At 37.4% G+C, this 25,231-nt stretch overlaps 1 protein-coding gene across 1 annotated transcript in view; it reads left to right on the top strand.

Annotated features, from left to right (window-relative positions):
• Positions 1–1,375: 1,375 nt before the first annotated feature.
• LOC107739102 (talin-2) overlaps positions 1,376–25,231 on the top strand; it is a 158,796-nt gene continuing 134,940 nt past the window's right edge. The window contains exon 1 of the mRNA XM_016551100.1: positions 1,376–1,433. The gene's annotated coding sequence lies outside the window, so the exon portion shown is untranslated. The remainder of the gene's footprint in view (positions 1,434–25,231) is intronic.

The following is a 25,231-nucleotide window of genomic DNA, read 5'->3' as shown; positions in this document are numbered from 1 at the left end:
AAGACAGACTGCAGACAGACGTCTGTGAAGTCTTCAGGGACCGGCCTATAAATGTTTGATGACAGCTCTCTCTGAGTATCACTAACATACTGAACCAGAGCATCTCTCTGAAAGTGAGACTCCTAGCCTATTTTCTACATTTAAGTTGTAAAAGCAACACTCAAATGTTAAGTTAAATATTATGCATTTGAGAGTACATTATCTCAGACTGACACAATGTATATTGTCTCAGACATAACTAGCCTCAGTAATGGAGCCTTCATCAAAAAAACAAAAAACAAAAAGGTATCAGTAGATAATAACACGCAATATCAGTAATACACATTTCGATTAGTACACACTGTAAAAACATGATTTACAAAATTTATAGATAAAGCAAATATTATTAAGAGTATGTTTTACCAAAAAATACTGTTTCAGTCTTTCTACAAAAAAAAAACTTTTTGTACTTCAAAATTTCATGATTAATTATGTGTGTTACTTGCCATTTCTATGTAATTATTAGTAAAAAAAATTTAGAGAAAATTGTTTCAAAATAATTTTAGTGCAGATGGAATGATATTTGTCTGATTTTTGGCCATTCTGAGAATGTCTGGATCTGCTAAAAACAGAAATTGAAATTATTTTTGCATTATTTCCACAGTTCTAGATTAGAGCGTAGACCCTCTCTTTTATTTATTTATTTATTTGTTTGTTTGTGTAAATATTGTTTAAAATATTTGCAAAAACAATTATGTATAAAATATTTATTATATATTTTAATTTAATTTATAATATATATTCAGTGCAGATGGACTGATATTTGGCCTTTCTGGGAATATCAGCATCTGCTGAAAACAGAAATGGAAGATATTTTGCATTATTTTCACAGTTTCAAAATGTACAGACAGTTGTGTAAATATATTGTGTAAACATTTTTGTACATATTGTGTAAAATATATTTTTAATGTAACAATTATTAATTTGCTACCATTAAATTATATATATTTTATATACTATATATACTATATTTTACAGTGTGTGTGTGTGTGTGTGTGTGTGTGTATATATATATATATACATATACATACATACATATCACACGAATTTTCATATCTTGGTTTTGATATAGTGGATATTGCCAATTATTCCTGCTTCTTCACTATGCACGTTTAGAGATAAACTCAAGTTGCGCGCGCGTACACACACAAAGGCATGCATGTACGCCTGTAGTTTAATATCTGGGTGTGTAACACTCATAGTAGGCAACGAATCGTTCGATAATCGCACTTCAGCTGAAGGATTTATCTGAACATCCTATCGGCTCGATAGGGGACCCTAGTAACAAGAGGGGCGGGGCTTCGTGTTCCAGAGGCAGGACCGCAGCTCAGCTCGCGCTGCCTCCAAATCAACTCAATCATCTCTCGCGCACGAGAGCGCGTGCTGCCTTTCAGGTAAGAAATCCTGATATTTCCCTTTTTCTTATTTGCAAATGAGCCGTTTTGAGGCATCGCACGTGTAGTTCCTCTTTCGCTCTGAGTTCAAGCCGCTTTGGTGTTGATTTATGGTGGACATGTTATGATGGAGCCGAATGAATGGGCGGTGTTGAGTCTCGTGCGGCGTGATGTTTGAATTCTGCAATCTGTCAGTGAATTTGAAGCCAGTAATTTATTCTTTCTCGCATGTGAATGGATTTACCGTGCGTATTGATAATCTGTCATAATTTCGCCTGTTGACATTTTTAAATATGTTATTCTCGTAAAGATAATTTCAGCTATTCTCAGTGGATGTAGAGTTGCTTGACACAGTTTTACCTTTTCTGGATATATTGTTGGAAGTCACGCAGATTTTGGGTTGGTATTGACATCGAGGAACGGGGTCGCGTAGCCTCTCTCTCCCAGATGATGGATGGATGTCTTTGGAAATGATATAGCCTACGGCCTATTTACATGCAAGGTGCCAACGCAAGCTGTTTGCAAAAGACTTAAATGTAGCGATGTGAACGAACCCTTTTTTTATTCGGATCTTTTCATTGAACCGGTTCACAAAACTGGTCTGAAAGAATCGGTCCCAGCGCCTCTTGAGTCAACAACTCGGCGACTTACTGAACCCAGGACCGTGATTGACTTTGAAATAGAATAGCATATTGTTGTTATTATTTATGCCATATATTTACTGTACATCACATAAATACTAAGAGTAGTACCTTAGCCTTACGTTCCGTTCGAATTCATGGCGTTTTCCTCGAACATGACCGAGTCGCAGTGATCCGAGTTAACTACTCACTGACTGTTTAACAGAACCTTTTGATTCGAGCACATTCGATTCGTAATGAGTCGAAAACTGCTGAGCAAGCTGATTGGGTAAGAGCATTTTGGAGGGAACCCAGAATTTGACTGATTGGGCGAAACTTAAGTTGCTTTAATTGCTGAATAAAAGAAATGTTAGGCTTACTAATAAAACATATAAGCACACAAATCTAGTTTTAATAAAAGGTGTTTCAAAAAACTATTTTATTCAAGATGTGGATTAATTGTGTTTTTAATGAATTTGCAAGTATATTTGGGGTTTAAAAGATTAAATTTTTATGATCTGAATCAGGGTGTTTAAATATTTTCTTTTATTTTCATCCTCATGCCAGGGAACACGTAATAACATTTAAAAGGCAGTTATGTATTTTCATGTCAAAAGACCCAATTTATACTGTGAAAAAATGTATATGATTTATAAAATATTTTAAGTATATTTAAGTATTTAGCTTCCATTGTTACATTAATATTGTTTCTACTCACTATATTAATTTAGATGTTTGTTTGTTTATTATTTTATTGTAATGAATTTATTTATATAGTTCTGTTTTTTATTTTATCAACCTATTTTAGTTCTACTCACTATAGTACTGTACTGTTTGATGTATTATTTATTTATTTAGTTTATGTAGTTTAATTTATTTTATTCTTTACACTTTTTACACATTTTTTCGCTAAACTTCATCTAAACCAAACTGAAAACAAACTGAACAAATGAAATGATAATAAATAACATTATTAATAAAAGTAATAAAATAATAAATAATAAAATACGGAAAAATCCCAACTTAATTCAGTGTAGTTATGATCTACATATATGTACATATTTCAAAATTACATATTCAGGGATTTTTTGACTATAGTAAAATAATAGGCCACACCCTTGATATTTCATCTGCTTCAAGCAGCCATGTTGAATTAAAAAAAGACTATATGTGATATGATGAATTTGGTAGGTTTTAATTGTTTATGTAATATCCGTGATGGAATGCGTGTTTTGAAGCTGTACTGTAGTATCTAGAACATGGCTTGTGGTAATTTGTAGATTAATTGTAACTGCCGTTATATTAAACTGTCATATTAGTCCAATAGCTGCTTGATTGCAAGAGCATTATAACAAACATTGTTGTGATAAGCTAAGGAAAGCTAGGCAGGTAACAAATCTATCACGAGATGATGCATTGAACCCTGACTACAAAATGCATTCTTGCCTACAACATATGTATTCATGTTTGCTTTAGAGTAACACGCACCTCTGTTTTTCAGCAAGCAATATCAAAGCATCACACGCTATATGCACTTTAATGGCAGTCTTCTCGACTGTTAATAGCTTGAAATGGATTATTGTCTTAGGTACTCACATATAAATGGATATATGGACTGTGTGGAAGTCATATCCATATAAGGCAGTTCAGGCTCTTTGAAGAAATTTTTTCTCCAGTGCAGCGCCACACCCCTTGGAATCCGTACTGTACTTCAAAGACATGACAGCTCACAATGAATGAATGCGTTATGTTAGAGTGGTGAATATTAGTATATAAGAGACTGAACTAGCAAAGATGATCATGTTTTCCTATTTGGCATAATCAGTTTAAGCCAGATCAATAGATCTGGATTTGATCATTTGGTGCGATCAATACAGTTTAAATGTAATGAAGTGCATTTCATTTCTTTGCCACCACTATCACGTGCACATGAGCGGAGTTATGTGAGGCAGGATGGCGCATGCAGTGTGACTGTGACACAAATAATATGCACTTTGACATAGTTTTAACAATCTCAATCAATCATGCCCTTGTTTCTACCAGCTTAGTTGCTTTTATAAAACAATTAAGTTTGTGTTGACCTGGAATGCATTAACTTTTGCATTTATTTAGCATAAATTGCATTGCAGTTTTTTGAATCTGTGTCAGATGATACACTGAGGGAGGCTGCCGTCACTACTGCAAGGAAAAGGAAATTAGCACTGCTGTTTGACAGGAAAAAGGAATGTTTCTGTATGCGCTGGATTAGTCACAGTCATATAAGGTCAAGCTGCTGAACTTTTAATATTATATTTTGTTCTTAAGGAGACACATGGATTTTTATGTAATTATATATATATATATATATATATTGTATAATTTATATGTTTATGACTTATGATTGATATATAATTTCTAAGTAATAGTGGATGCAATATTTATTCAGATTGATTGTTATCAGATTTGAACAGATCTTTATTTCTTGAATGATTCTTACAGGAAAAGTTCACCCAAATTAAATTAAATTAATTTATTTACATTTTTGGTATTGGCTGATATTGGATATTTCATTGTTCACGCTCATTTCTCCTACTTTTACATTTAGAATACCTTTGCATCATCTAACATTAACTAAGATAATCTTAAATAACACTTATAATGTAATTAGTTAACACTGATAATTAATGTAATCTTTAGAAAATCTCAAAATTAATAGAATTTTTCAGACAGTACTTAGCTTTTAAAATTATTATTTCATTTTTTCACGTTTTATTTTTACTTTATTCATAAAAAATAAAGAAATTAATTTAAATGTTGGCCATAACATGAAAATAATCATTGTCCTATCAGTATCAGCCATCATTTTAATATCAATTCATCCATGAATGAGATTGATATTTCTGAGATGGTCCTCACTGCAGAACACAAGATCCAGGAGGCGTGGTTGGATCCAGATCCAACTCCTCCCACCGTACATATACCTACCTGTCTCCACCCCCTGATCCCTAAACCCACCCATCTCTCCACCTCTAAACCTACTCATCTCCACCCCCTAGATGTGGATCCAACCACGCCCTCTGGATCTTGTGTTCTGCAGTGAGGAGCTACTGATATTTTTGGGCACATTATTCCTTTAAACAGTCTAATTTGGTTGCTTCCTTCTGATTCATGAAGTCTGACCGGTGGAAAGGCCTCTGGTACTCTGACTTGACCTGACACAAGAGAAAGGATGTGTTTTTGTGATGAAAGGGCACGATGGGAATTAAAATGCATGATTAATGGACAGAGAGCTTGATGGTAAAGGTTATTGCTCATTATGTGTATTGATTATGTTCAGCCTCTTTTTTTCAGAGGGGTATTTTAAAGATGTAGTGAGCATCAATGTATCTTGGAAAAAACAAAAACAAGTTTCCTATTATTTATATCTCTCAGAATTGCTTGTATGACCACATCGAATGTGTGATTGTGTATCTAGAGTATAGATTGTTCAATTACATCCATATTCTTGCTGTTGGTTTTCAAAAACTGGTCAATTTGCCAAGTGAATTGTATGAAATCATGCTTGAAATTATAGTTGGCCATGCTCTTTGCATTAAACTGAAATCTTATTCAAGTTGTGAAACTGTAAAAAATTGTTTCCATATCATCGGGGAGGAGAAAATACAGCTAACACCTGCTTTCCTCTGGCTGTATATCCCATATGTGAGGTTATAATTAGCTCTCCCTCTAAGTGTCACAATCTGGGATGCAGCTTTTTGCTTGCCAGCTACATCTGATAAAATCCACGGCACCAGTGACACCACACGCAGAGGACAAAACGAGAATAAAATGGAGGAAGAAACAATCAGCTGAAAATGTACATTCATGTCAGGAAGGCTGGCTTTGACTCTTGATGATCCAAAAAACAAATACCGTATTGGCCCGAATATAAGACGACCCCCCTTTTTCCAGATGTACCTTTTGGAAAAAGGCTTTTTAAAAACCAAATCTTGTTTTTTCTCAGTAAAACACATTTTGTCTTCAATTATTTTCATATATTGCATATTTTTCCTATTTTAATTTTTGTTTTGAAAGTATGGTAAAAACTGGTAAAATGTACCAACAATCACATTGGTCCCATCATGCTAACGTGACAGTCAGGATTCATGCAGCTGTAAGGTTTTCTTTTTCTTTTGTTTTTACTGGCGATCTTTACAACACGCATTACATTACGTATTTCATGGCACACTCGTTTTATGCGTATTTGGCGCCACCTATTGTTGTGGGTGTATTATTGACATGTCAAAGTCTAGACCCTGAATATAAGATGACCGCGTTTTTTCAGATGTATTTCCAAGAAAAAAACATCGTCTTATATTCGGGTCAATATGGTAAAAAGAAATATTTCATACAAGATGCCGCAGTTTCTGTGCTGGGGGTACGTGAAATAGTCCAACAACTGAGTGGTTGAATTTTTAGTTTTGATATTTTTAGCATGCTAGCTATCAAGCTAGCTGCCATTTAGACAGTTTACACTTACTCTTAGAAACAATGCGTCTTTAAGTTTGTCTCTGTTAAAGAATTGCCACTACTAATATCTACATATTCATAAGGTGTCACTATACATGTCACCATTGATACTGTCTGAGGTTAACAATAGTCTAAACAGACTAACACCACCATAATTATACAAAACAACCTACCAACTTGTCGATTTTGAAAATATTATGTTTTGGGCATCCCTAGTATTAGGATTCCTCACGTTTCTTGTTAGAAAAGCACAAGCTCAAAGCAGCTGTGTTTTGCTTATTGCCCAATATGTTTCATACTCCTGGTGACCTCATGCTTTGAATTACGGGCAATTCAGTAAATAGAGCTTTCTGAATGTTAGAAATGATGGTTTGATTCATGTAGTGGGTGTTTTTCAAGATCAGACAGGAGCTCAGAGAACTGTTACATGGATGCTAAGTCTGAGCATTTCCTTTTAATCGGACTAAGAAATTCTGTGGCGCCCCATTAATAATGGATTGATTGATTGAGACAAAGTACACTGAAAGCAGCACTTTCAAGATGCTGTAAAAACATGGAGCAGCAACCAACTTCATTCTAAACTTCTCTGAAGCAGGTATGAGGTAATATGATTGGGTAATTTATGTGAGTCATAGCAGCTTACCTCTTGTAGATGTATTTGTGTATTATGTATTTTCACAGAGAGAGTGTAATTAAAATCATGCTTTCTGAATGTGTGTGTGTGTGTGTGTGTGTGTGTGTATTTTTTTTGCTGGATCACGGGCCTGCTGTTAAGGGGGGATCATTATCAAATGACTTTGGATTACATTGGGCCATTATGTCTTGGGATATTTGGGCTGTCCTCCAAAACTGAAATAGTGAAAAGGCAGGAGATTGTTGTTTGACTGTTGTGGATGGTTGGCTAATCTGGCTATAAGAATTTTAAGATTAAACTAATACTCTTAAATAGGCCTGTAGGCTTTAGTACTTGGGCATTAGCAAGGTGCTAATGATGTTGTGATATCCTAACGATATGGTAAAGGATATCAGTCCAGGATTAAAATCAATCATCTATTTATAGTTAATGGTATAGTTAATCCAAAATGGAAACTTTGGTCATCAGAACCCCAATTTGATGTTGCTTCTCGCATATTTTATGACTGATTATGATGCCCATATTTGGGATGTTTTTTGAGTAAGTTAGTATTACACTCTTCCACTATTGTATTGCTTTAGAACAAATAGTTCATGAGTCATAAGAATAGTTTTATGCTTTTTTGATCTTGACGGCCACTGGTCCCAGTTTACTTTTATATGGAAAAGAGCAGCTTGAACATTCTGCAAAATATCTCCTTTTATGTTTTGTAGAAAAAGACATAAAAAAATTAAGGTGAGCTATAGGTTTTGGGGTGAATAAATCTAATGTAGCTCAAGAAGAGTTTTCCAAAATTCCCGCTTAATTATTCATTAAGATCGTAATGTTCTTTGGGACACTGGAAAAATACTGGTGGTAGACCGATAATGTTGGCAGCCAAACTGAACATTTTAAAATGGTTCTGTTGGGTGACATTTTGTGTAGCTGATTTCTGGGGCTCTTGATTATAATGTTTATTACATATGGTTCATTAGTTAGCCTATAATTGAAAAAAATGTATTCACTTCACTTATGGAATTGATTCTGAGTAATTAGTTAGCATCTTAATGAGCTGTGGTTGATTTGCTTGGTTTAGTATCAGTTTCGTTAGATGTGTTTTGGTTTGATAAATTAATGTTTTTTACCGTATTAAGACAGCTCAGTCAAAACATAAAGAGTTCTGAACTGAGCCGTACTGATCTGATAAAACATGGTGTTTTCAGCACAATAAGCCTAGTCATTATACACACAATGGATGGAGAGATAAAGCTTCTTGCAAGTTAGTCTAACCAGGTAATGTTCGCCCAGTTTAATGTTATTCATTGTAATAGCTGGTAACTTGCCTTTAACATGATTCAAGAGCCCTAAACGATAAGCTGTCTTGTATTAACTAGACCGACTCCCCCTTTCCCTCGGCAAATCAATTAGCAAGCGCTTTCCCTCTTTCTGTTGTTGCAGTTGTTTCATCTCCAAGAATAACAGGCCTGGTTGGAATTCCTCAGGAAATGTTTTGTTGATGGACCAGGAGACAAAAAAGTTCATGGCTCATTGTCAGTGGTGAAAATCAGTGTAGAGTTTGTCTAGAAATGAACATGAAGCTGTGGGTGTTTTTTATAGCTGTACTGTTTAATTTTAGTTAAACCTTTGGGTTCTCCGTTGGTAGGCTGGGTTACCCAGGAGACATCATACTTCCCCCACTTCCCCAGGGTACCTTTTATAACAGAATCTTTGATTTATTTCACTGAATGGATGAAAAAACACTTGAAACATCCTTAAAAATATTTTGTGTTCCACAGCAAAAAGAAAGACATGTAGGTTTGGAATGGCATGAGGGTGAGAAAATGATTACAGAATTGAGTGAGTGAACTCTCTCTTTAAAGACAACAGAAAATACAAATGGGCCTAACTTACTTTCTTAAAAACCATTCTGGTGACATAACCAAGACTTTGTTTCAGGGGAATAACATAATTTCATAAAGAATATTCCACATTATGGAAGTTATTTTCATTGTGAATCATGTTGTCTTTAACACAAAGATAATTTATAAGCTCCTTCAATAATTTTAATTGCAAGGATCAGTGTTGACTATGGTTTGAGCAGTTGAAATTAGCTCTTTTTTCATTCACAGGCCAGCAGATAAAAGGAAGAAATGTAGTGCTGTATCTTTTGTTCCCGGTGAGGCTGTTTGGGTTGAATAGAGGAACGTTAATCGTGCTTGTCCTTGTGAGGAGTCCTCATTGAATGGTTCATCGTCTGGCCGGGTGCTGCTTGTGAAAGGTCTCGGGTGTGGATTGTGTTATTGTTAGCTCTAGTACTCTGTGGATTTGTAGTGTATGGTAGCGGAGGACAATGTGGTATTGTGTGTTAAGGTCTATTTTGCATGCGTACGTCAAGTACAATCGATGAAAATTGTGCCATTGAATATAAATAATGCCGGAAAGCATGGGACATCAGCGTATTTACAGCGCTATACTCTAAAACCTTTAGTGGTAGTTGCATGCCAGCTCTCATCAAAGTCAAAATGACAGAATCTTTCCCACAAGTGCCTATGCGGTTCCAGAACCACACCTCCACTGATTTTGCCATTCTTTTCCAGTGTTTTTCCAGATGAACTAAACTTGGCAGAAGTGTAAGGCACTGGGGGGTGGAGGGTGCGGCTCTATGGGTCTCATTGTTGGAATGATTCTCTCCCCGTCATTCACATTTTCCAGCTCTAGTCTCCACTCATTTCCTCTCACCTCTCCTCACAGTCGGAGGACACTCCGAGGGGGCTCGTTCTGGGATCGGAAGTAAGCAAAATAAAAGGGAAGACCAACAGAGTGTGTCCGAGGGTTCTGGTGGTGCTATGTGATTAGACGGGACTCTATAGCTGTGTTGTGGATCTGTTGCTGGGTTACTGTTCAGGGAGCATGGAGTGTTGGGAAATGGGTCGGTCATGGAAGTCATTATTTGGTCAACTTTGGAAGGTTTGTACAGTTGCCAGGAATTTTACCCTGGAGACTTGTTATTAGAAGATTGTTGCTGTTGATGTTTGACAGATGCTGATTATGATAAGGATCAAGGTGATTATGATTGCAGAGAACATGTTGGCGATGGCAAACGTGTCAAAGATAAAGTTATTACTATTTCTCCACTTATGCTGCTGTTTCACCATCATCACCGTCTGCAGTATTTATACGTGCTGAAGACTCATGTGGACTTCAAGGTAGAAATCAGCTCTGCAGCTGGTTAGATCTTGGAGCCTACATGTTTCTCTTGGTCAAACATATTAACTCTCACCACTGACAGCTTGACTGAATTGATGCATCAAATGTGGTTTAGGTACAGATCCACTAGGGGTGGGCGGTATGACTGTTTCATGGAATGACTAATTAGGGCTGCACGATTATGACAAAAATCATAATTGTTTATTATTCCCTTGAAATTGTAATTGCGATTGTTAATTACGATTATCACAATTTACACTGAATGATGTTTATACCAGTTTGAAGCAACTGCATACTAGGGCTGTGCAATTAATCGCATGCGATTGTCAAGCGCATCTCATGAGTAAAGCCGGTTCCGTGATTGGTAGTAAATCGCCATCACTTGCTTTCAGATGGAGCGGCATTTAATACACAGAGCCGTAGTTCACTGACAAGGAATATCGCGTTCATAATCGAATGTGATTCATCTGCGATTATGAACGCGATATTGCCTAATTGTCAGTGAACTACGGCTCTGTGCAGTAAATGCCGCTCCATCTGAAAGCAAGTGATGGCGATTTACTACCAATCACGGAACGGCTTTACTGACGAGATGCGCATGACAATCACATGCGATTAATTGCACAGCCCTACTGCATACCATATATTTACATGAAAATAAACAAGCTGAAAACACTGTAACGGAAAAAAATTTATTGCTTTTCTATAGTGTTAAGCCTCAAATGTCAACCATTCATTGGATTGGTTTCTTCTTTAAATAAATAAAGTAAAAATATGCATTGTATTATAATGTTATACTAACACTAAAATTAAAACAATGGAAAACCCCTGCTGTGAAGACATTTAAGTTTCTGTTTGTATGTGATATGACGAGTTTTTCTCACAAGAAACTGTAAAATGCTCATGAAGTGACTCTCAGAGCAGTTCTAGAGATAATGTTCATGTGTTCGTGTACTCACATATTGAGGCAGCAGAGGCAGAAATCAGCGCGCGCTTCAGTATGTGTGTAGTAAACGAAACCGTGCGTCTGCGCCATTCATTCACACAGAGACGCAGAACATGCAGAATTCATATTTAAATAGTATTTTTGCGGCTTAATATTTACAGATATTAGTCTATATTGCGTTTTGATTTAAGTGTACCGACCTACTTTTGATTTATTCATCAAAAATTTGGCAAATTTCGCGTTATACAGTAAATTCTATTTTTATTACTGGATTCCGCAATTCCGTCCATTTTAAGCATCGCGGAAATCATAGGGCCCTACTTTAAGTGCATTTCTGTGTGGTTGCTTGCTAGTGTGGTCTGAGCAGTGCTAGGTGGTTACTTACAGACCCAAATCAAAATAGTCCACCCCAAGTGATATTCTGATCTCTGGATATGGCTCAAGTATCTCCTTCAGTGCATGCCTATAGTATTGTACTATGGTAATTTATTAAGTACAGTCATTTAGAAAAGCAAAAGCATGTTTCCTTATAAGCTGCATGTTTGAGGTCACGTTCTTGTTTGTAGCTTGAACAGTGTGGGATGACTAACATGCTGAAGTTCCAAAGATTTCAACGTCTTCCATTGTGCTGTTGAATGCCATTGGTGGAGCCATAAGTTGACACATCAGACCACTTAATCAAACGTAGAAATGTTTTGATAGAACCACAGAAGACAGTGTTTACACTATTCAGGAATATAGCAGTCATAGTTGTCTATGCACTTGGATAGGATTGGTGTATTGCTTTGTTTTTGTTGTACTATTTAATTTTATATCGCTTTCTAGGTTTCATATTCCCAGATGTAGCCTTTCTTATGCAGCAAATATGAATAAAGCTGCCAAGATAGACACATTCTGTCAGATGTTTTCTTTCATTTTCTTCACTTTTTTTCATTTCTGGTCTGTCACAAAATAGAAGTTAATTTAGTCTTTTGGTACAAAAAATGCAGTAATTTCACACTGAGGTGAATTTATTCAGTAGTATGGTATTGAGTCAAGCTGTTTACTCCGTTTACTCCTGACCTTATCGTTCACTGGAGAAAGACCGCAATTACAAATATTGGCCCTTATGAACTGTTTTGACCCATGGGTCAATGCTTTGTGCAGCCTTTGTGACCTTAGCCCAGAGGTCGGAGGATGCATGCTGGTAGTATAGACAAGAAACAGATACACGCTCTTGGGGTTTCATTGATGGATTTTGAGGGCACAGCTTGTATGATTGCTCATGTATTGAGAAGACTCTGGTAAACGGCTTGGAGAAAAAGTGTTTACACGTCGTCCTTTCATTAATTTTCTGTGGGAGATCATGAGATACTGTCTCACGCGCACTGGGGCATTGTGGAAAAGGGCAGTGGTTGATTCCCTCAGGCTACTGTTCACACAGTGTGGAAGTGAACTCTGGGAAAGTGAAACTTTGAACTGAGTCGATAAATCTGAAGCTTCTGTTAAACAAGGCTTTTTTCTCATTCAGTTTACGCCATTTAAGGAATCTGTTGGAATGTTTCACACATTTTTGCATTTCAAAATGATTAATTGTTCACAATTTTGCTTAACTAACCCGCTGGATAAAACCTGCTTGCTTAAAGGGATAGTTCACACCAAAATAAAAAAATTACCCCATGATTTACTCACCCTCAAGCCATCCTAGGTGTATATGGCACTCTTCTTTCAGATGAATACAATTGGAGTTATATTAAAAAATGTCCTGGCTCTTCCGTGGCAGTGAATGGGTGTTGAGATTTTGAAGTCCAATAAAGTGCATCCATCCATCATAAAAAGTACTCCACATTAGGCATGGGCCGGTATGAGATTTTGACGGTGTGATAACCTTAAGCAAAAATATCACGGTTTCACGTGTCACGTTATTGTTGTTACAGCTCTAAAATGTGATTTTTTTTTTTAATGTCTGGGTAAAAAAAAAAAAACTTTTCCACTGAACACAATATATTTTATTTTTGAGCAACATACAGAATATTTTGAACAGCAGTATTTGTTTATTTTTTCCTTGATTTGTTTCTGAAATGTTTGCTGAATTGTGGGCTGTCCTGCAGCTTTTGACTGCTTTAATGTGAATTATACAGAGACGAGATGAAAAGAAAATACCATTTAAACTTTTCTGAAGACAGTCAGTTCCCCTCAGAAACACATTCATATAAACCCCAAATCAATATTTAGGATTTTCTTCCAATAGTTCGTTCATCATGGACAGTGAGTGATATGCCTGCTACAGTATTTTTTCTCTTTGCGTCCGTCTTCAGCGTCTCAGGCCTCTGTTAACGGGCATTTACAGACTTCATATTTTCACATAAATGACATTTTGGAAAATGATTGCATTGCAACGCAGTTTGTGCAAGTCCAGAACAGAGATGCGCTGCAATAAGACAAAATATGGGCGGTTGCCGATCGCGTGAGTTCCAGGGGAAGCTCTTTCGGCCGTCATACACACACGTGACTGACTGCTTGCACCAGCAGGAAGGGGATGGGTCGTGTTACTCTCACTCAACCTGAGGGATTCCTACACTTTCTGTCTTTGCGGAGACATTAAAAATAGTGCATACCGCAGGAGCGGTATAACGGAAAATGTTAGTGGTTTTGAAACCGTGAAATTTTCAAATCGCGGTATACCTTGAAACCGGTAATCGGCCCATGCCTATTCCACATGGTTCCGGGGGGTTAATAAAGGCCTTCTGAAGTGAATCGATGTGTTTGTGTAAGGAAAATATCCTTATTTAAAACTTTATAAACCATAATCCCTAGCTTCCGCTAACTGTCGCACACACATTCACTAGAGGGTGCTTTTCAGCGGATGACGTAGGCATAGCGTTAGTTCCGGTTGAATTTTTGGGTAAACTATCCCTTTAAACCAGCCTAAACTTTTAAACTAGCAGTTCTTATAAACTTCCTACTGTAAAAAGAACAAATTCACATTCGTGTCTATTGTAAATCGTAAACAATACATGAAACATCTGTAAAACGGTTTTAGTTACACAATGCAATTTCAAGTGGAATCAGTCAATAAAAAATTGGAAACCATTTCTTTGTTGGAAAAATTAAGTGACCTTTAGAACCATATGTTTGCGAAAGCTATTTTTGTAATTCAATTCAGTGCCACTAGTTGTGCAGAAATTACATAGTGCAGCTTTAACTGACCAATAAACCACATGCCACATCCTCTCTGAATCAACCAGCATCCCTCAGCTCCTTCTGTTGTTCTGTTCTCCACTATACTTTTGGCAGTGTCACCATGACTCCAGTCCATTAAGAGAATTAGCATGAGGCTCTCCCGAGGCCATGCTGGATGGGATTGCCCCACCAATCGGCACACAGACAGCCCCACTTGGCAGCCCGTCCCCTCCGGAGTCGTAGGTTAATGACAGGGCTGCTTAAGAGATTGCTCACTGCACAGCTCATTCAGAATGAAGCGGAGAGAAGAAACGGCACGAAAAATCGATCCGGTGCCGATGGGTGTCTGTCTGTTCTTCCTGCGGAGGCATTGATTCTGTGATACTGAAGATTTTTAATCAGCATTTGCGGGTAATGAATGGCCGCCATGGCTGGAACATTTATTCTTGTAGATACTCGTAGCTGTGATTTTTGAATGACTGAATTATGATTTCAACTTGTATGTACGGAAGGATGCAATGGGATAAGAATGGACTGGTAAGCACAACTAAAGATCATCTCCGGACAGTCACGTGCAGTTATCACCTGGCTGGATGATGTCCTTGTGAATGTCTAGTAGGGCTGGGCGGTATATCGAGTTTGTACGATATATCGATATTTACTTTACAAGCGATTCGCTATGAGGCAATACCATTTATATCGATATACAGTAGTTTGATACCAGCGCATCTGAAAATATAGCGGAGGATACGGACTGAGCTGCTGCGGATAAAGTGCATAATCCAGTTTGTTCTAAACGTGTGACAAGCTTTATATTAAGGCCTTTAAAAACTGGTAAGACACAGTATAGTTTATAGTTTCACATAGTTTAAGCGGCTCGGCCCGTCATATGCTCTGACAGAAAGGCTGCATGTGCCGCGGACAGAAACACTAGGCTACTCGCGCTGTTTAATTTGTTTGAGATGTGCTGTTTCCCTTGCATAACTTTCATTTCACAGGTATATTCTCCGTCTGTAAATGTTAGAAAGTCATGAAAATATTTCCATTTTTCTGTCAGAAGTGCATGAGCCTTCTGGTTTGGGATTCTCCGCTACAGACTTCAGTGAACGAGAGCTGCCGCGTGCATGCTCGCCAAACAGACAGAGCTCAGTTAAATAGGAGCGCAATAATTCTGACTAAAATATACATTTCGCTTAAATATTTGTAGTTGGACAATAAATGTGACATTTAGAATTTTAAACCTACAAGTAAGTCAATCTTTATGACAGCACTGACTGTAAAGTGACTGTAATGGGGCTTTTGTTCTCATTTATTTTCATTTTTAGTTTAGTGAATTTAACTTCCGCTTTAAAAGCCTTATTTTTGTTTTTAGATTGCAATGTTACAATATTAGAATGACTGGAATGTACAAAACATGGTGACATTAATGTTTAAGTAAATATAATGGGCGATATATTGCGTCACCAAAATGTATTGAGGTCATGTACATATATTGCGCGATAAGTCGATATATTGATTATTGCGACAGGCCTACTCCTTGCCTTTTTTATCCAGTCATATCCTATCCTAGATGCTTTTACATCTATTTCTATTTCTTTGCCTATCCTCTTACATCTCTTTTTCTTCCTATCCTGTACTGTCCTATCCTGTCCGGTTTTGTCCTATCCTACCCTACCCTAAGTTTTCATATTCCTTCCTGTTTCTTTACTTATTCTATCCTTTCATATCTTTTTGCAACTTTTTTCTATTCCTATCCTGTCCTGTCCTGTCCTGTCCTGTCCTGTCCTGTCCTGTCCTGTCCTATCCTATCCAAAATACAGAGATATGAATTTTTGCCCATATCGCCCAGCCCTAATGTCTAGTGAAGATGTAATTAATGCCTGTTCTCTGTTTACTGCTGGGAATACTGCTGTGCTCTGTTGAGCTCTTCTGTGACAAGTTGCTGACCCAGCAACAACTGCAGCAGCCTCTCTTCCTCCGCCTCTCTTTCTGCCGTTCACTCTACTACGCTTTATCCTATCCTATCCTATCCTATCCTATCCTATCCTATCCAAGCTCCCTTCTGGTTTCTTTGCCTATTCTACCCTTTCATATCTTTTTGCATCCCTCTATCCAAGGGGTGTCAAACTGGAGGGCCAGAGCCCTGAAGAGTTTTGTTCCAACCCTGCTCCAACACGCATACCATGTAGTTTTCAAATAAGCCTGAAGGACTTGATTAGTTAGATTAGGTGTGTTTAATTAGGTTTGAATCTAAACTCTGCAGGGCTCCGGCCCTCCAGGAATTGAGTTTGACACCCCTGCTTTATCCTATCCTATCCTATCCTAATGTGTTCCTTCCTGTTCCTTTACCCATCCTGACCTTTCATATCTTCTCACATCCCTTTTTCTTTGCCTTATCTATCCTATCCTATGCTGTCTCATTCCTTTCTGTTTCTTTGCATTCCCTTCGGTTCATCCCTTCTCTTTCTATCCTGTCAACTAGGATCCTATTTTTAAAATCAACTAGCTGATGGGTTGCCTAAATGACTAGTCGACAAATCAATCTTTAGATAGCTCTGTAATTGGTTGGGTTTAAGATTTGAGATTTGAGATTTGATAGATTTGGATTGATTTGAGGTTCACCTGATCGGACATGTTTCATAGGGGTTGTTAGAAGTGTTTCCATGTTTGAAATCAGGTAGATGGACTGCAACGGACATAAAAATGCAAATGTCTACTTTAAGTGGAGCAACTTTTATGAGAGGGTTTTACCATGCACACTGTATAACTAGTTATACATAAATGTAATCCTATCCTATCCTATCCTATCCTATCCTATCCTATCCTATCCTATCCTATCCTATCCTATCCTATCCTATCCTATCCTATCCAAGCTCCCTTCTGGTTTCTTTGCCTATTCTACCCTTTCATATCTTTTTGCATCCCTCTATCCAAGGGGTGTCAAACTGGAGGGCCAGAGCCCTGAAGAGTTTTGTTCCAACCCTGCTCCAACACGCATACCATGTAGTTTTCAAATAAGCCTGAAGGACTTGATTAGTTAGATTAGGTGTGTTTAATTAGGTTTGAATCTAAACTCTGCAGGGCTCCGGCCCTCCAGGAATTGAGTTTGACACCCCTGCTTTATCCTATCCTATCCTATCCTAATGTGTTCCTTCCTGTTCCTTTACCCATCCTGACCTTTCATATCTTCTCACATCCCTTTTTCTTTGCCTTATCTATCCTATCCTATGCTGTCTCATTCCTTTCTGTTTCTTTGCATTCCCTTCGGTTCATCCCTTCTCTTTCTATCCTGTCAACTAGGATCCTATTTTTAAAATCAACTAGCTGATGGGTTGCCTAAATGACTAGTCGACAAATCAATCTTTAGATAGCTCTGTAATTGGTTGGGTTTAAGATTTGAGATTTGAGATTTGATAGATTTGGATTGATTTGAGGTTCACCTGATCGGACATGTTTCATAGGGGTTGTTAGAAGTGTTTCCATGTTTGAAATCAGGTAGATGGACTGCAACGGACATAAAAATGCAAATGTCTACTTTAAGTGGAGCAACTTTTATGAGAGGGTTTTACCATGCACACTGTATAACTAGTTATACATAAATGTAAAAAATCTAGACAAACTAGTCAACCTTACTAATTGACATTACTAATAAGTCTTTTGTTGGACAACTTATTGACTAGCTGACTATTGTCAGACTCTTTCACCTGAGAGATACACACAGCTTAGAGAAAGTGAAAGGACTTATATTGTGTTAGCATAATGCATCATCACTGACCTTGTCTTAAGGTCACAATTAGGTTTTGTTCCCTCTGAAGATAGCACTGCGTGAGTGATATGCCAGCCTTGAGTAGGTGCGTGTGCATTTCCTGATGTGTCTGCAGTGTGGACAATCTCACTGCAGGGCCTGTTTAATTCTGCACATGAGCTTTTTCATTACCCTCTACTTTAACTGTCCGTTCTAATTGCTGGAGCAATTAGCAGCCACCCGATATGGTGCATATAAGAGGGTGGAAGAAAAGATAACGTCAGGATCTCTAAGGAATCTTACCTCCACAGTGTTCTTATGATTATTTTGTCCGTTAAAAGATAAAGTCATCATGCCTGGGAACAAGAATAGCTGAAGACAGCTGCTCAGTTCTCCAGGTGTCTACGTACAGAGCTGTTTGCCTGTGTGTATTTGTGCTCTTAATGAAGAACAGGGTGGAGGACATTTATCAGGACAGTGGGACGACCAAAGAGCAGTGATGAGTGAGCTGCCTTTGAGGTGCTTTTGTATCAGGTAGAAAGGCACTGTATCATATTACAGTGTACTCAATAGCTGTATCCAGTCTCCTGTGTTCATGTTCCTATGTTTACCTGATTGTTACTGGCTTACACATTGTTATTCTACTAAATACATGTAATACAATCTTTTGTCTTTTGACAAGGCACAGAGTATTTATGTAATATCATATTTAGCAGATTCCTGTGTTGTTAGGAATACTATGTGGGGTTTGGTTGTATATCGTTTCAGTTTTGTTTAAGTTACCAGTGACCAAAAATCTGTCTATCTATTAGGGATGTTCATTTTAACCGTTAACCGACCGTAAGAATTTTTGACCAATTAATACAATCAGTTAAACGGTTTAAAAAGTAATTTATTTATTTTTTTCAGTAATTTATCAAAATATTTAAAAAGGTTTGCTGCATGGTTAAAATATGCTACGCATATATAAATAATTGCGTTTTTTAGAAGAAGAAAAAAAACGCAAGTCGCGTATAACTCGCATTTTATTATTTCATTCAGAAATAGGCCTAATGCCAACGCGAAATGTTTACAAACATTATAATAAACACTGTAAACATAGCTAGGCTATTTTAGTTCCCCTCACTCCACAACAAATCCTTTCAATTAACAGTATTTAGAAAAGAACAAGAATTAAAAGTATAAGAATCTATAGCAATATAAACGACAAGCCAAAATGAATTCATTTAGGCTAAAACCAAACTGAAACCAACGTTGGGTCTCTCATTGGACACAAAATCAAATGTTTCCGTATTCGCTATGTATTCGAAAGCCAAAATATTATTTATTATGTAACCTACTTCACTGGCGTTCCAATATCCATGTAAAACAAAATGTTTTGCATAACATCACGGCGGTACGGTGATAACGTTTAACGGCACAGATTTGACTACATATTTAAACTGAGCAGTGTGTTTTTTTCCATATGTTTGACTGACTGTATTTTATTATGATAATGAACAGGCTGCATTGTCAAGGTAGCATATTGACACAATATTTTCCTAATTAATAATGTACATTTGCTTTGACACAATCTGTATTGTTAAAAGTGCTATATAAATAACGGTGACTTGACTTGACTTAATATATATAGCCTAGCTTTATTATGTTTTTCTCCGCTCGCAGAAGAGCTGCAGGTGCGTGATGTGATGCATGTCAATCCTCATGTTCTGTTGTTTGCTGCTTTTTGCGCATGTAAAATTAATCCCCGGGAAACAAATGTTAGTATTTTTAACGGGTCACAGACACTATACAGATCTATCTATAATCATTTCTCCAACCCTTTTGATTTTTTTTTGAAAAATGTCAAAAGTAGTAATGTCAAAAGTATCGGACAAGTATCAAGTAGATAATCAAATTTTACGAAATTTTAATGGTAGTGGCATTGAGTATTGAAATTTTGATACTTTCAGGAGGATTTTTCTCTGCATTACCAGGGCTTGTGTTTATCTGTAAAGGGTGATGACGTGGTTCATCAATTGCTATTATTTGATATTAAACATGCATTTGTTGTTCAGACAGGTAAGGTACTCGCAGGCTAACCTGACACCATGATGTCCAAGGTCAAATTCATCCTAACTTTGTCTATTTCAGTATAACTTCACGCTGTTCTGTTTTGCCCATTCAGTTGCCTATTTGAAACGAAATCTCAATGCAAAGGGACAGAGCATTGTGTTTCCCTTCAAAAACTCAGGCTGAAATTTAATTTCCATTAGAAAATTAAGAGTAAGCAAATCTGTGTTGTCCTCCTTCATCTCCAAGCCCGAAAGCTGCATGAAATTCAGATACACAGGGGTGCAATCAAACAAACATGCTAAATCCCAATTTGCATAATATCCATCCTATATGCAAGATTAGGATTATCATAGCCCAAGTCATGTTTTAAAAGACCGTTCTGGGATGGAGTACTATTTTTGGTGGATTTTTAAAGTATGTATCCGTGCATGCGTTTTTGCTGTTACCCATAATTCCCTGCGCCAACACAAGAAGTTTGTTTGTGACGGTTCTATTTTAGGTATCAAGACACAGATTTTTCTCAACACTGACTTTTGGCTCAATTTTTGCATAAAACTACATATATTTCCATCTGCATACATAATTCAAATATTTAAAGTAGTATTTCAGCTATACCCTGTCTTGTTAAGTTAACGTGACACAATTGGGCTTCATTTGGAACCAATATACTATTTTATTTTTCCCTCTGTGGCTTTACATTTATGTCCGGCTGTTTTTCCCCCTTGTATTTAATAGATAATACTCTGCTCATTAAAGCGCACCGTATTCATGCACTGCCTCATTATATGGAATACAAACAGAGTGTTGGCCCCTTGAGAGCTTTGCTCATGAATGGTGGGTAAAGGGTGCCTTTTATTAATAGTAGAGGAACACAAGGTGCTATGATTCACTGAGGCAAATGAGTCCGTTAATATCAGTGGCAGATAAATGTATGCCGTACAGGTCACAAAAGGACATAAGAACTAGCATGTACCAAAGCAGCAGCAAAAATAAGCAGAAATACAGTTCTGAATGTAATGGGTGGAGAGAGATGTGGTGCAGACGGTCTTGTGTTGTGGACAAAAGAATGGGTCACATGCTCAGGGGTTCATATAATGCTATAATGCATGAGAGAGCGATATGGGAAATGCAGACAGGTGTGGCTTGCCATCGGTAATGGAGTGGCACGAGCTTAGACATGATTCAGGGATTATCCCGCTCCACCAGCATCCAACTTAAAGTCATGGAAAACAAAGGGGTGATGGTGAATGGATGGAAGACCTGTGGTAAGGTGTGAGATAAACGGCTGTTAGTGTTGCTATTAGATGCAATGTTGAATACACACATTTAGAGTTATTTCGGTTCTGGTTAGTCTCAGCACACCTGCAGACCATTCTCCTTCCGACTGATGATTAAAAACAGTGAAGAATGGCAAGAGCTGTCCAAAATTTGCAAGCTTCAGTCTGATTGGCTGAATATACACAAATATAAATGTAAATGTTTATAACAGTTTTTACATTTTAGATGATCTAGTCATCATCTAATACTCACTTAGTTAATCTGTAAAAAACACAACTGTAAAATTGAATCTTTAGCAAATATATTTTTTTATACTGTACATTATAGTGTTGTGAAATGTTCTTATTTAAAACCGTTCGATTTTAGGTTATAGCGCGGCTCATTTGAAGCATTAAAACAGATGCGTTTACTCGCTGATGAGTCTCTGTCACGCAACACTAAACAGCACTGTGACTCAAACTTCATTTGAGTTAGTGTGAAGTGCATGAATTCAGTGAAGAACTCAAATGACTCTGTGATTTAAACTAGTTTAAAGCCGGATGAAACAGCGCTGACAAACAGGAGAAACACTGTGCAACGATACAGTCAGAAGACTTTTCAGTCTACAAATCGCCATCATTTACATGGATTTACTGTAGTAACACTAACGGCACCATGGTATTGTTGCAGAAATGTGAGAGATTCGTATCAAATTTTATTATATTATTAAAGTATAAAATGCATTAAAGGTGTAATGGAATATAATTACAGTATTTTTTGTGAGTAAATGTTTGTGCATTTAGCCTATACTAAATAGACTACTGTTTTTCATACAAATACCTATAAACCATGTAGTTAAATTTTTGCCATGGTATTGAGGTGCTATATGTGTGGTTTTAACTGTGGTTATCATGATCTAAATGTATGCTACTATGGAAGACCAATGGTAAATTTTAGTAAAACTCAAACAGTCAGAATAATTCAATTTAATCATATGAAAACGAGGTTGTTAAGATTTTTAAAGATTTTACTGTTTTTGATAATGAATATAAATTTGAAATGATAAATTATGAATTAATATGAATATAAATGAATTATAAATCTGCATCCTAACTCAAGCTACTACTGCTGTCAACTCAAGCTACTGTCAAATGTGCATTTCTAAGAGACAAAAAAGTAAAATTATTAATATTGGAGCCTGCACAACTGTGCTGAAGATACTCGTCATCAAAGTCAGTTTCATCAACTGAAAACAAAAGTTGTAATATTTAGTTACGTTTGCAAAGACACACAAACTAATGATTTGTAAAACACATCTTTCATGTTGACATATCACAAAGCAAATTGTGTACGCTATGAAATAGACCAGACTTCATTCCAAAAGTCATATATCTCAGATTTCTGGTTCATAATAGTGCATCATTTGTATTGTTCCACAGAAAATATTTTTTATGCGCTGCATGCATTTTTAAAGATCCTATCATAAGTGCCACGAGCTGAACTCATGTCTCGTGTCTCATTTGCCGGCTCCCATCTCATTCCTTTTCAAAAGAGGCTATGCAAATGTCACATGATAAAAGGATATACGGAAATGTAAAATCTGAAGGAATATCTAATAAGGATGTTGCGGAGGCTTTGAGGTGATTAATCCAGACAGGAATGTTCGGATTGGTGCCCTTTCCACGCAACACTAAGCACTGAATCTCCCCATTAAACTGACCACGCGCTTACCTGTTATCAGTCCCACAGTCACAGCTAGAGGTAATTTCCTTATCACTGATCCCAAATCAGCGCTACAGGCAGGACTACAGATGCACTGATTTAATGACCATCAGTATCACTGCAAGTAAACTGCCAACCGGGGAAGAGCAAATCGCAGCGATGGAAATATGTGCAGTATTTACAATCTGATTTGATTTCTCTGTTGCCAGGGGAGAAAGGCTGTAGTGAATTATGAGGCCGTCATGCCAATGGAGGCGCGTTGGATTACTCCACAGGGGGTTTGGCGGGGGTTGCTAAAACGTGCATTGTTTGACGAGAAGCCACATTTGGGTAAAACTCCTCAGGGTTGACTTGTCTGGGCAACACCACATTACAACCACATTACCCATGATTCTGTACAGAAAATTCCACCAATCAGAGGCCACATACACACTGTAAAGTTTCAGTAGTGACAACTGGATTTAAATACGGGAGTGAATCCCATAAACTCGGTCCTGGAGGGCCGGTGTCCTGCAGAGCTCCAACCCTAATTAAACACACCTGAACCAGCTAATCAAGGGCATATTAGAAACTTCCAGGCAGTTGTGTTGAGGCAAGTTGGAGCTAAACTCTGCAGGACACCGGCCCTCCAGGACAGAGTATGGAGACCCCTGGTTTAGTGTGTACGGAACAGAACTCACTTATGAAACTGAGATGATTGACACCATGGTAACCATAGCAACGTTCTGGCATATTGCTTGTTTGATATGTTGTTTTTGACCGAAGTAATATTACTGTGATGAAAGAATTGTTATGTTCAGTGACTAAATCACCGTCGACAGAGCCATCATATTTTGTTTATGTTTGGAAAGCTGTTTTGCAGAGCGTGTTCTTAAAGGGTTGCCATGTCTACTTATTATAAGCAACACTTATTAAGTGTCTTATTAAGGGTTTGTTGTTTGGGCTTGGCTCATAAAGCGATCCAGTTTATTGAGTTAATAAAGTAGGTAAGTGCAGGTCGCATTATTTTGGTATTTTTCATTTAATTTAATTTAATTTAATTTAATTTATGGCCTTGTTCTTATTTGCTACATTAGCCATGATTCTATACAGAAAATTCCGCCAATCACATTGCGCCAAAAGACCTTGCAAATCGTGCAAAAATCACTCCCATGAAGCACTGCAAATGACATAATTACGACAATCTTGGTTTGCTGTCAAAATACTACACTATATTGACAAATAAAAAATAACGCTTTAACGAAAACTTTTTAATAGAAATCAATAGAAAAACTGCTTCTGGAACCAACGCTGCTGAAAAATGGGTGGCACTAATGCACTTTATAGGGCAGATGTCTGCAAATACGTTATAAATAGAAATCTCGAGTTATGTCATAAAGCCACCCAACAACATGCTCAACATGTTCCCTGAAATCATGCACCTTTCTTGCTAAATGTAGCCCTGGCATGCTTGGCCATGTGTGGACAGACATATCTGATTCCTTTCATGACTGTTAGCTAGTGAGCTAAGCTTAGAGACTAATTTAATTATTACTCTTCCCTTCGACCCCCACTGTATAGGAAAGCATCACTAATCATTCAGAATCCTTTGAGGGGGTGGGGCGGGTAGGAGTGGCCCTTTTTAGTCGGAAACGCAGTGTAGTGCACACTGCGGTTTAATTTTCCAGGGAATCTTCACAGCTGGGATTAGATGGCTTTTTTTCAGAAGGTTCTGTCCTAACCCAGTGACCTCTAAACTGTGGTTGGCGGCAGCTGCCTCGCAGATGTGCAGACAACCTTATCAAGTCAAGTCAAGTCAAGTTGAGCTTTATTGTCATTCTGCTACATGTGGGGACATACAGTGGAACGAAATGTCGTGCCTCACAGGACCACGTGCTACATAAATACAGGCATACAACAATGAAGTAAAACAGTAAAACCTATACACAACTAGCCTACTGACTGATTTTGACTATAAATATACTATATATAAATGTTTACCTA

Source organism: Sinocyclocheilus rhinocerous, unplaced genomic scaffold (assembly GCF_001515625.1).
Source record: "Sinocyclocheilus rhinocerous isolate Xijiao unplaced genomic scaffold, SAMN03320098_v1.1 scaffold675, whole genome shotgun sequence".
Taxonomy (NCBI): domain Eukaryota; kingdom Metazoa; phylum Chordata; class Actinopteri; order Cypriniformes; family Cyprinidae; genus Sinocyclocheilus; species Sinocyclocheilus rhinocerous.
This window is presented reverse-complemented; position numbering and strand designations above follow the sequence as displayed.